The sequence below is a fragment of the Scyliorhinus torazame genome, chromosome 14 (genome assembly GCF_047496885.1).
Source record: "Scyliorhinus torazame isolate Kashiwa2021f chromosome 14, sScyTor2.1, whole genome shotgun sequence".
In the NCBI taxonomy this organism is placed as follows: domain Eukaryota; kingdom Metazoa; phylum Chordata; class Chondrichthyes; order Carcharhiniformes; family Scyliorhinidae; genus Scyliorhinus; species Scyliorhinus torazame.
In genome coordinates this window covers 74,177,837-74,190,871 of record NC_092720.1, presented here as the reverse complement: position 1 = coordinate 74,190,871, position 13,035 = coordinate 74,177,837, and the positions used below count along the sequence as shown (strand labels likewise).

Below are 13,035 nucleotides of genomic sequence, written 5' to 3'. Positions count from 1 at the left end.
TAGTAAGAAGTCTTACAACACCAGGTTAAAGCCCAACAGGTTTGTTTCAAACACTTGCTTTCGGAGCACTGCTCCTTCCTCAGGTGAATGAAGAGGTATGTTCCAGAAACATTCTGGAACATACCTCTTCATTCACCTGAGGAAGGAGCAGTGCTCCAAAAGCTAGTGTTTGAAACAAACCTGTTGGACTTTAACCTGGTGTTGTAAGACTTCTTACTGTGCTCACCCCGTCCAACGCTGGCATCTCCACATCTTAGTTCTCCTACACAGTGCTACACCAGGGGCGGCAGTATGGCTGGTGGAAGGCCACTGATATTCATTGGGGGGACTGCAGATGGACTCAGAGAATGACATCAAGCAGTTATGGGCCGAGACGGGATAGCTGGCAGACAGACAACAGTAATGGTGCTGGCACAGAGACGGTATGGGAGGACAAATACTGGGATCATGCAAGGGCAGTCAGTTCATGTTCCATGGCGCCATTGACAACATCTAAGCAATCCTAGTAATTTGTTGGAGAACAGATTGCTGAACTACTGAAAGCCCCTGTGTCCATTATGGTCTACTGCAGTGGTCTCAGCTTCCATGACAACAAGCTGACCTTGCACACTAGTTACCTGAGCTTCCACCTCAGCACTCAGATATTGGGTGGCTGCAAGTTTATGCTGCAATGATGTTATGACATCACCCATCCGATGCAGCATCATTGTTGTATCTGGAAGTTTTAGAACCAAATTGGCCACCACTTCTACACTGGAGTAGGTGGGCTTTAATTGCTGTGCCAAGTTGGTGCTGGACTCTTCTCTGTTCCTGGATATTGAATGCAGACTTTCTGGCAGGATTCCCAATGCACCAAGCATTTTGTTCTGCGTACCCATCAACATCCTTCTCTAGGCTGCTTCAACTGAATTTGTATCTCAGTCTCCTGTCGCAGGATCTGCCCTCCAAGTGAGCTGGAGCCTGTGCTATCCTTGCGCCCTGTCCTAGTTGCAGACCACTTGTTCTTGGTGTGTCATTACATGCTCCTCTCATCATTTCTTTACAATGTGTATATTGTTAGTACCTGTGCTGGTGAGTGTGGCATTGAGTATGTTACGACTGGGGTGGCACGGCGGCACAGTGGTTAGCACAGCTGCATCATAGTGCCAGGGACTCGGGTTCAATTCCGGCCTTAGGTGACTGCCTGTGTGGAGTTTGCACTTTCTCCCCATGTCTGCGTGGGTTTCCTCCCGGTGCTCCGGTTTCATCCCACAGTTCAAAGATGTACAGATTAGGTAGATCGGCCATGATAAAATTGCCCTTTAGTGTCCAAAATGGTAAGGTGGGGTTACAGGGATAGGGCGGGGGAGTGGGCATAGGTAGGGGGCTCTTTTGGATGGTCGATGCAGACTTGATGGGCTGAATGGCCTCCTTCTGCGCTATAAGAATTCTATGATTCTAACTGGACTTAAGGATAAGGGGGAGTGAGCTGGATCCCTTTGTGTTCAGCCCCTTCAATTAGTCTCCAGGTTTTAAAGGTTTTTTTGTGTAAATACTTCTTCCAATTTAAATGTATGGATTTGTTAATAAGGAGCCAATCAAATCAGGCTTTTGTGTCAAAGAAAGAGTATGGTTATTAGTTACTAAGCACAGGAAAAATAATAAAGACACAATGACGCATACACATAGATATCAGAAGTAAGAAAGTTAGAGTCCAATGAAAGTTAAAAGAATATACAATTAAGTCCTTTTCTTGTCTTTGAGGCATAGGGTCTACATTTTGCTGAAGGTACCGTTTTAGCTCCCGGAGGGGAGGAGAGAGAGAAAGATCTTTTCTACTCTTTTCCAGTTGTGTTTTTGATAACGATCATTTTTGTTTCTCCTCCTGCTAATTATTTTCTGATTATACTTGGAAGAACTGGGGCGAAATTCTCCTACCCGCCCCGCCACATTTCTGCGCTGACCGGCCGGCGGGAGTCTCCGTAACGCCGGCCGGTCAATGGGGTTTCCCATTGTGGGGCAGCCCCACGCCGTCGGGAAACCCCCGGGCGCCGGCAGAACGGAGACTCCCGCCGGCGGAGAATGACGCCCCTGGTTTTTAAAATTCCTCTCTGTGTATTTCCAGAAAGGAATTCAATTGGCTTGGCTTGCGATCATTTTTGTAGACCAAGTGATCCATTTTCTGACCTTTTCATCTCCAAAACCTTTGCCGCATTTCAAGATACAAATCAATACAAGATGGGGCTTGTTTCATCCTCCTTCGGGGTTTTGAATGTCCGATGAGTATCTGATCAATGTCGAGCACTTTGCTTCTTTAAATTCTTGCTTTCGTGTATGCCGCTGTTAAATTTGGCCTTGAGACTGCCCAGGTGTGAAATTCCATGTTGCAAGTCTGCAATACAATTGATATACACTTTCCAAGGAAATTGTCAATTTAACAGTATCAGCCATCAGGTGACTCATGGCAGACATCTGTAATCAGTGTCTTTTCTTGTTTTTTTACAAACAGGTCTTCTTTAAACAGTTCAATAAGTCTGCCATCAGCTGGTGAAGTTGTAGGTAGCTCTCATTCAATCACAGTTTCCTGTCATTGTAACAAGTGATGGTGTGTCTTCAGCATCACTATCTTCGTGCTGTCCCTCCACTGCCTGACCAGGTTGCAGTTCATGGTTACCTGAAAGGAAAAAGGCACAAAGGTAAGGTTGCGGTGAAGAGAGCAGGGAAAAGTAATAGATGCATGCTTATACCATCTGCAGCTTGTAAATCAGAAGAGATTGTGGGATGAGGGTGAGATGAGATGTGAGAAGGAGAACTAAGTATGTGAATATTATCATCTTCAAATGTTTCAGCCCTACCTCTAGCTTTGGCCTCAACAATGGTGTCTCAATAATTGGGAGCCTTCTGTCCTCAGTTAGCTTCTGTTGTCTCAAGTTATATGCCACCCTCTCCTGTAAGAAAGAGGAAAATGTACCAGCGAGTGCCATGCCATTTGTTTTGGTGGCCTGGCAGCATGTGCAGACATCCACAGGATGTGGGTGTGAAGCTTGCAGCAGCACTAATTGAATATTTAATAGCATGTGAATGTCAGGTATGAGTACTGATTGATAGAGTTTGTTGGTAAATGAGGGGCGCAGTGAATTAAGAAATGTTTGAGGCTAGTTGTGCAGTTGGTCGGATACGGCATTTGAAACTGCATTCGCAGACCTTAACTATGCATGTGAGGCTAATGAGCTTCTTATAGCACTCCATTCAGGTCCTTGTAGTTTTACCTCTAGCATGGCCTCCATGGTCTTCTGCTCCCACTGCCATTTGACCATGCGTCTATCTAGAAGGCTGCCTTCACTCCTGCAGATACAGGACATCTATCCTCCTTTCCACCTCCTCCACCAAAGATCTCCAGTGTAATGTCCTAAAACTTTGGACCCCCCCTCTTACTTCGTATCATTCCTCACTTTTCCCCGGGACATATTAATTACTGCATGACCCTCAGCATATGTGCTATCCACAATTTAAGGGATGCAGGTTAGCTTTAAGCAACGCAGAGTAGCATTTAAGTGCTGACAGGAAGTATCGATTTTGGACCCCTGCTGATGAATGCAGCGAATAAACAGCATGGTTAGCGCTGGATAGACGTAAAAATTATTATAATGAGCAGGGAGTACATAGTTGGTATGCTGCCTGCAATTCAATCAATGGACATCAATTAATCACACAGTACAATCCATTTGCCTGTATTATGGGCTATCTAATTTAGTCCCCAATAACTACTGGTCATTCATCTCATTTACTGTTTGTGGGACCTTGCTGTGTGGAAATTGGTTGCCATATTTGCCCATGGAGTAATAGCGAATGCTCTTCAATAATAATTAAGTCAGCTCTGAAATGCATTAGGACATCCTGAAAGTGTGATAGAACAATGGAAATGCAAGTTCTTTCTTTAAATATTTTGGTTGAAAACCTGTGCCATTACCTATACCTTCACCTCCAAGGCTGTGAAAAGAGTCAGGCTGAAAACCAATGAATACTACAAAATGGTTGGAGCTCCACTGGCAGTCTTTGCTCTAGATGGGAAATTATGCTACTGGAGAACTTGAGAATACCTTCATAGTGAGCTGTGCCATCAGAGAATAAAATACTTCATTAAACTAATTTAGTTTGCACAGAGGTCAAGCCATTGGGAAATAAAATTCACAGGAGTAGAAATCTAATAGCAGTGACTTACTGAAGGAATTGTCCGAACAGAGAGATGTGTGTGTGGGTGGTCTCAGAAGTACAATCTGCACAAGGGTTCCAGAAATAGGCATCGTGTGAGAGTTCAGAAGAGACATTTTGCTCTGAACATTGACAGTTTGTTAACAATCACTGAATACGTGGAGGGACATTCTGCTGGTATCGGTTTAGTAAATAGGGATGCATTCATTCCACGGGGAGAATCTTCCGCTCCTGCCAGTTGTGGGAATTGTGGTGGGTGGGAGAGCTAGATTTGGCAGGAAATCCTTACCCGACGGTGGCTGCAAGGATGGACTGGAGGCTGGAGAGTGGAGTCAGGCTAAGGCTGGAAGGATGGAGTGGAGGCTGGAATGTGGAGCCAGGCTAAGGCTGGAAGGATGGAGCGGAGGCTGGAATGTGGAGTCAGGCTAAGGCAGGAAGGATGGAGGGAGGCTGGAGAGTGGAGTCAGGCTAAGGCTGGAAGGATGGAGTAGAGGCTGGAGAGTGGAGTCAGGCTAAGGCTGGAAGGCTGGAGGGAGGCTGGAGCGTGGAGTCAGGCTAAGGCTGGAAGGATGGAGTAGAGGCTGGAGAGTGGGGTCAGGCTAAGGCTGGAAGGATGGAGCGGAGGCTGGAGAGTGGAGTCAGGCTAAGACTGGAAGGACGGAGGGAGGCTGGGCAGGGGGGGCAGGCTAAGACTGGAAGGATGGAGTAGAGACTGGGCAGGGGGGGCAGGCTATGCGGGTAAGTGGAGGGAGAGTGGAAAGGGTGCAGAATATGTCTGGGAAAGGGAGGCCCCGCGGGAAGCATCGTAGAGGATGGTGCTGGTGCTGTCGTTGGTGGGGTCCTATGGGGAGAACTCGGAGCACTGGTGATAGGAGTGAACAGTCTGGAGGAATCTGGAGATCCTGGCCTGCAGTGAGTGAATGGCTGTATTGGCACATTTAAAAATAGCACCCAGGCTTTGGAGACTATGAGGTGATGGAAGTTGCTTCCTGCCTAACGCGCCATGAGATTTGATGTGCTCCTCGTGGATGCATAATTAACAAGATGTGCAGTGCAAGATTTCACCATGTTCAACTGCCCTGCTCTCCTGAAGATGTCACTCCAACTTCCGCACCTGCCATTGGACATGGACTCCAGAACAGAGGACTTCAGTGCACATTGAACATCGGTGTAAATTAGTTTAGTTCACACCAATGCAACAGTTGTAGAGCTAAATTTTCTTGTACAAATCAACTGACAGAAAGTTAAAGGCGGCATGCTTGCGATTTACCTATACATTCCTGTTGCATATGAGACCCTGCTAGTACCATAGAGTCTCAGAACATTTCTCCCAATAATCAAATGCAGCCTCAATCCAGAGTCAAGACCCGATATCAAATCTGTAGTCCCAGGAAGATGTGATTACTGTTGTTCTTCGACCCTGTTTTGTTATGCTCTTGTCGTAGCATAAGCTGCTTCCTTGATGTGCACTCTGACAAAGGAAGGTTCAGACTTGGAGATAGCTTTAACACATTTATTAAACTGTTAACGATTCTCCTACTTGGATTCGACTCTCCTGTTAATCCTGCTATAGTTACTCAGACTAACTAACCAGTCTGCTACAATCCACGTGGTGGATGTGATGTGTTTCAATCAACCCTGTCTGTACTCAGTAAGTGTCTCCACTGGAAAGAGACTGAGCATGTGTGCTGTGTCCTTTTCTATGGGTTGGTGTAATGCCCCCCTGTGGTATTGTCACGTCTGGGTGTGTCGTGACTGCCCATTGGTCGTGTCCTATCTTACTGACCTATTGGTTGAATGTCTGTGTTTCATGATGTCTCTGGTGCTCCCTCTGGTGTCTAGCTAGGTGTAGTGTATTCACATTAACCCCTTGTGTATTTACAGTAATGCATATCATTACATCTCCCCTTTTTTCGTGTTACATATTTTCTGTACAGTGTTAAAGAAAATTGAACAAAATAGGTAGATAAGTGATGACGTGCAAATCATGATGAGTGATGATTACACAATCAGTCCAAATCATATGTACGAGTCCAAAGTTCATTAATTATTCTGATCGAGTGTCTTAATTGTTTGGTTGGTGAGGTGGTGATGTTGATGGTGGCATTGCTTTGTAAACGTCGTCAGTGTCCCTGTGCGTAAGGAACCAAGACGTGGCCAAGTCACTTTGTTGTCTGATGTAGACTCTATTTTTCTTTCGATGCTTGTGGTAGCGATGTACGCAATCTGTGTCGTCCTGCCATGGTGTGTCATTGTACTGAGCTGAGCAGTAACAGTGTCCCGCATTTGCAGAGTTGTACCATGTCGTACCAGTCGTAGTTCCATTGTTGTTGTTTTTGTCATGCTTGCTGTCGATGTTGTTGCCTCTGGTACGCTTCTTGCTCTTGTCTTTGATGTTGTTGTTGTGTTGTTGGTTTTGTTGTCATGTTTGCTGCGCTCAAGGACCACACTGTGGATAATACGAGTCCTTCACATAGTTACTCGTGTCAGCGTCCTTTGTGGCATCTGCTGTCTCCTTGAGCGTGCCGTCTCTGAGTTTGCGGCGCTCCCCATCTGGAGTCATGTCCGGCTTACTTGAATCAGCTTTGGCTTGTCGATGCTCCCCGTCTGGAGTCTGGTCTGTTTCACCCGAGTCAGTTTTGGCTTGTCGATGCTCCCCGTCTGGTGTCTGGTCTGTTTCACCTGAGTCAGTTTTGGCTTGTCGATGCTCCCCGTCTGGAGCCCTTTCTGGTTCACCTGAACCAGCTTTGGTTTCTTGACGCTCCCCGTCCGGAGTCATTTCAGGTTCACTTGAATCTTCTGAGGTTTCTTGATGCTCCCCGTCCGAAGTCAAAAGGTTCAGGAATGCATTTTTTTGTGGAGAGGCTCGAGCGGATGAGGTTTGAATTAACGTGGTGTCACCGGAGTTACCAGTATTCTCACCGTGATTGTCGAGTGCCTCTGTACACACCAGCTGAGGTCTGTCACGTTGCACATCTGGTATGGGAAGTGCGATGCCGTCGTCACTTGTCGCACATACAGTGAGTAGAGCCTCAGTGTCGTCTTGCTTTGCACTTGAGCATTGCAGACTGTCATAGTCAGCTTGCTGTACACTTGAGCGTGGCAGACTGTCATAGTCTTCTTGCTGTTCACTTGAGCATGGTAGACTGTCATAGTCTTCTTGCTGTACACGTGAGTGTGGTAGACTGTCATAGTCTTCTTGCTGTACACTTGAGCGTGGCAGACTGTCATAGTCTTTCTGTTGTTCACTTGAGCATGGCAGACTTGCATCGTCTGCTGCTGGTTGCTCAGAGGACGTTGCTAGACCCTCATGGTCTTGTTCATGCAAGGACTGCGCTCTGGAGTCTTGCGTTCCTTCCATCGTGGAGTCTGTCCACGAGCTCGCTGTGGAGGCTTGTGTCACTCCCTCTGTGGAGTCTTGCAGCGTTCCTTGTGTGGAATCACGCATTGGTCTCGCTGTGGAGACTGTCATCACTTCTTGTTCATGCAAGGACTGCGCTCTGGAGTCTTGCGTTGCTTCTATCGTGGAGTCTGTCCATGAGCTCGCTGTGGAGGCTTGTGTCACTCGAGTCACTTCTTGTTCATGCAAGGACTGCGCTCTGGGGTCTTGCGTTGCTTCTATCGTGGAGTCTGTCCACGAGCTAGCTGTGGAAGCTTATGTCACTGGAGTCACTTTTGGGTCATGCAGGGACTGCGCTCTGGAGTCTTGCGTTGCTTCTATCGTGGAGCCTGTCCACGAGCTCGCTGTGGAGGCTTACGTCACTGGAGTCACTTTCTGTGTGGAGATGTGCAGTTGTCTCGCTGTGGAGTCTTTCATCGCTTTCTGTGTGAAGGCTGGGACCCTTCGTGCTGCGTGGACCACTCTCTGTGTGGAGTCGGGGACTCTTCGCGGTGCGTGGACCACTCTCTGTGTGGCAGCAGGCCGCTCTCTGTGGGCTTGTACCGCTCTCTGTCTCTTGGCTTCAGGCCGCAGCATAATCCTGCACTCACGAGTCGGGGTGTCATAACTGCTGGGCTGAAGATACCCCAATCCGAAGAACTCATCGTCGGGGTCTTCACGGTACAACACCTCTAGTTGCGGTTCGGATTTGGTACTGGGGTAGCCATCTCCCAAGATGAAATCTTCGTCTGAGTCGTTGACGACAAAAAACATATCATCTTCTAGGGCTCTGCTAACTGCTTGCTGCAGGGTTCTGCGGAGGTTACTTTCAGCTACTGGTCGAATTTCAGGCATTGTGCTGTTGTTCCAGGAGAAAGAATCTTGCTTTGAGGCTTTAAAAATATTTTTTCTTGTTTTGGGACATTTCCCCTTTAAGTGGGTGTGGTCTGGGGCCTCGGACGTCACAAAGCTTGTGACGTAGAGCGTAGGAAGCGGTTGCGAATGCTCAGATCGCTGTTCCTTTACTTGGGGTCTTTTTCGCAATTGCGCATGCGCGGCTTCTGTGTGGAGACGTGCATCGGCAAACGGACCTTCCCGTTCTGTGCGCTCTTCGTGCAACAGCGCATGTGCAGCTCCTTTTCCAAAATGGCTGCAAATCAAAACTGCCGTTTTCTGCAATGGAAAGCCTACCTTCGCCTTGTGGTCAGTACTGGCGCCTCTTTTACTGTTTTTTCTTGTACCTTCCTCGCAGAATTCTTGGAATTTGTCCAGGACTGCCTGGAAGTCACTCTTGTTTTGCCCCTTTGAGTATTTGAAGGTCTCAAAGATTTCTGCTGCTTTTTCACCCGCGATGGTAAGTTGAAGCTTTATTTTCTCTGCATCCGCTACGCCATCTAGGTCGGATGCTACCAGGTAGACCTCGAATCTCTACCTGAACGCAAGCCAGTTTTCACTGAGTTTGCCTTGGTACCTGAGCTGCTGTGGAACCGGAATCTCGAACACCATCTTGCCTGGGTGCTGTTGCTGGTTGTCACTGTTTGCTGAGTTGAAACTATATAGATTTAAACAGTCACTCACTGGTACCATGTTTTGTTATGCTCTTGATGTAGCATAAGCTGCTTCCTTGATGTGCACTCTGACAAAGGAAGGCTCAGACTTGGAGATAGCTTTACCACATTTATTACTGTTAACAATTCTCCTACTTGGATTCGACTCTCCTGTTAATGCTGCTGTAGCTACTCAGACTAACTACCCAGTCTGCTACAATCCACCTGGTGGGTGTGATGTGTTTCAATCAACCCTGTCTGTACTCACTAAGTGTCTCCACTGGAAAGAGACTGAGCATGTGTGCTGTGTCCTTTTATATGGGTTGGTGTAATGTGGTAGTGTCACGTCTGGGTGTGTCGTGACTGCCCATTGGTCGTGTCCTATCTTACTGACCTATTGGTTGAATGTCTGTGTGTCATGATGTCTCTGTTGCTCCCTCTGGTGTCTAGCTAGGTGTAGTGTGTTCACATTAACCCCTTGTGTATTTACAGTGATGCATATCATCACAGACCCCACAGTTTTAATGTTGACTTGATTACACTGTAAATGCTTACCACAACTCAAAACTTGAAGCTAAACCATTTGCTTACTGTGAGAACCATAAATTCCTTTGGCTGTTCTTAATTTACCCATGCATGAAGATATAATCCATTTTGAACTAAAATAAATTAAGTTTGGTCTGCATCCCATACTTGTGATTTAGTTCTCCATGTTTTCTAATTCAGTCCTGGGTGCATAGGTCGGCATTGTACACAAGGGAGCTGGAACTGAATTATTTACAATGGACCTTGGCATATGGCTGTTTTGATGGTGGTCCTGTCTTCTGTCCAGCCATTAATCTTTTGCTTGAAGACATTTTTGGACAAATAGCCTACTGTTAATGCAACAGTAACTAGGTTAAATGTAAATGTAATGTCAATGATCAATATGTTGTACCGTCACCGTGGGCTAGTACACGGTCAATTCCAGCCCCCCTTGACCAGGAGTCACAATACAATTGAATTAACCGATAATTCTTATAAAAATACCCAACATCTTTGTTCCTTGGCTGCCCAATAATTACAGTCACCAGGTTTGTAAATTTGAACACAAGTACTTTTTATTTACTACAAGAACTACAATGAAATATGCTGCAAATACAACTGGTTAGCTATCATCTAATTCCTAATTCCCCCACTTTAACTTGCCCCCACCCACTACACACACACAAGACATACAAACACAGAGGGGAAGAGAGGGGTGAAAATAATAAGTAAAAGGATCAAGGTGCAAGGGGCAAGGTTTAGAGGAGATGTACAAGGCAAGTTTTTACACAGAGGGTAGTGGCTGCCTGGAACTCGCTGCTGGAGGGGGTGGTGGAAGCAGGGAAGATAGTGACGTTTAAGAGGCGTCTTGACAAATACATGAATAGGATGGGAATACAGGTATATGGACCCCGGAAGTGTAGAAGATTTTAGTTTAGACGGGCAGCATGGTCGATGCAGGCTTGGAGGGCGGAAGGGCCTGTTCCTGTGCTGTACTTTTCTTTGTTCTTTGTTGATCTTTGTTGATCTTTGTTTGTTCTTTTTCTTTGCTTCAGATGGTTGTCTTAAGTATGTTTTTTTTCAAACAAGGCTTTCAGGTTGATGTCTCAGGTTTCCAGTCTGTAATGGTTTTCACTGTAGATTCATTCAGGTCTCTGCTGTTTCAGAAATACAGCAGTTATCTGGAGAAAACACAAGGAAGAGAGAGTGCAGGCATTTGGCTCTCAGCGTCCAGGCCTCCAATTCTGCTTTCCGTAGGACTCTGAAAATTATCCCACTCAGGCAGGATCCAATCACCAGCTGCTACTGGGCAGAATATGTCCTTTTGGCCAATTCATTGGCCAACAGCCAACCAATCGAATCGAGTCCCACCGATCTCTTGGGTGCCGAAAAGTATGAGTTTTGCTGTCCAAAGCTAGCACAGTGTAATAGTTGTAACTTCCAACTTCTTCATTTACTTGGTCGACTTAAGATATATGCCCATTAAGCATCCATGGATCAAAAATAAAGAAAGGGAAAGTAAGGGAATCAACAGGAAGGACCCTTACATAACTCCCTAAAAGGAATGAAACATCAGGACACAGACTTTCATTATGAGGTCTGCAAGACATAAGTCACACACATATATCCATTCTTCCATCTCCATTATATAAGTTCCCCTCTAGTCTCTACATTGGTAACTAGTCAGCTCTTAAACCCGTGACAAAGCATCTGCTATTACATTATCCTTCCCAGGGATGTGTACAATTTTAACATTGAACAGTTGCAGTAATAAACTCCAAAGCAATAATCTTGATTCCGGGTTTAAAACTTGTCAGTAAATGCAAGCGGATTATGGTCGGTATAAACTAAGCTTTATTTATTGTCATGTCAGGCATATACTTCAAAATGTGGAAGAGCTAATAGCACTGCCCCTACCCAGGGGTTACTGCCATCTATGGCCATTTTAACTGGTCAGAAAAGTCTGGGGCGGCCAGCACTGGTTTGCCCACTAACAGAGCGGGTAGTCAACATCTTCCAACCCAAGACCAGACCCAGTGTTACTGCCAACCCAGAACCCTCAACCTGTAGTGTGGCAGGTATGTATCATGGAGGGGATTGGAGGCAGGGGGTGTCCGGAGGGAGGGGTGAGGAGTGAGGGAGTGTGGGGTTGGGATGTGGTGTCCATGTCCCTGGCCAGTCCCTCCCCTCTTGCCTAGTCGGTGAACCTGGAGGCAATCAGACTGTCCCGTGGGCATTGGTCCTGGCACACACATCGTGCGGCCTCCCATGCCTGCCTGGGCTCCATGTTCTGCCCACCGTTGCCCTCCTCCACATCCTCCTCATCAGGCAAGGCCTTGCTTTCATCCTCCTCCTCTAGCACGTCGCCCTTCTGCTGCGCGATGTTGTGGAGGATGCAGCAGGCAGCCACGATGCAGGCGATCCTCTCAGCATCATACTGGAGGGCCGCTCCAGGCACCTGAACCGCATCTTCGGGAGGTCAAAGCACTGCTCGATTACGCTCCTGGTCGCTGCATGGGTGTCATTGTAGCGGGTCTCAGCATCGGTTTGTGGCCTCCGGATACGCGTCAGCAGCCATGACCGCAGCGGATAACCTCTGTCACCCAGGAGCCAACCCCTCAACCAGCGGGACATCTCAAACATGTCAGGAATCAGCGAGTGTGCCAGGATGAAAGCGTCGTGCTCGCTGCCCGGGTACCGGGCACAGACGTGCATGATGCACAGCTGATGGTCAAATATCAGCTGCATGTTCATCAAGTGGAACCCCTTTTGGTTGGTGTAGAGCGTTCTGTCATCAGCCGGTGCTCGTAGGGGGACATGCATCCCGTCCATCACCTCCTGCACTCGGGGCATCCCTTCGATGGCAGTAAACCCTGCTGCCCGGGCATCCTGGTGGGCTCGGTCCACATTGAAGTGGATGTATTGATCCATCTGGGCATATAGGGCATATATGCCCAGGCATATATGCACCTTGCACCGAGATCTGTGAGATGATCCCTGACTGGTCCCCACTCGGCGCCTGGAAGGACCCGTTGCATAAAGGTTTGGGGCAACCGTCACTTTGATGGCCACCGGGAGCAGGTATCCTCCCCCATAACCCCGCGGTGCCAGTTGTGCCATTATCTGGCAGATATTTTGCACTGTATCTCTGCTCAGCTGGAGTCTTTGACGGCATGCCCAGTCTGGCAGGTCCTCGAATGACAGGCTGTGCCGGTACACATGAGGCCTCATGCGGCGGAGCATCCTTGGCACCTCCTCCTCCACGGCCTGTTGCGCAAGCGGCTCTTCAACCTGGGCGGGTGTTACCTGCTACCTGCTCCTCTGAAGCACGCACCGCTGCTGCCCACTCCGCTGCAGCCAGCTCCGCTGCTGCACACTCTGCTGCTGAAGTTT

The 13,035-nt window shown here is 47.6% G+C and overlaps 1 protein-coding gene across 1 annotated transcript in view; it reads left to right on the top strand.

Annotated features, from left to right (window-relative positions):
* The first annotated feature begins 2,516 nt into the window (after positions 1-2,516).
* The window catches only part of s100p (S100 calcium binding protein P), an 86,876-nt gene continuing 76,357 nt past the window's right edge, over positions 2,517-13,035 (top strand). Inside the window, exon 1 of the mRNA XM_072474362.1 lies at positions 2,517-2,675. The gene's annotated coding sequence lies outside the window, so the exon portion shown is untranslated. The remainder of the gene's footprint in view (positions 2,676-13,035) is intronic.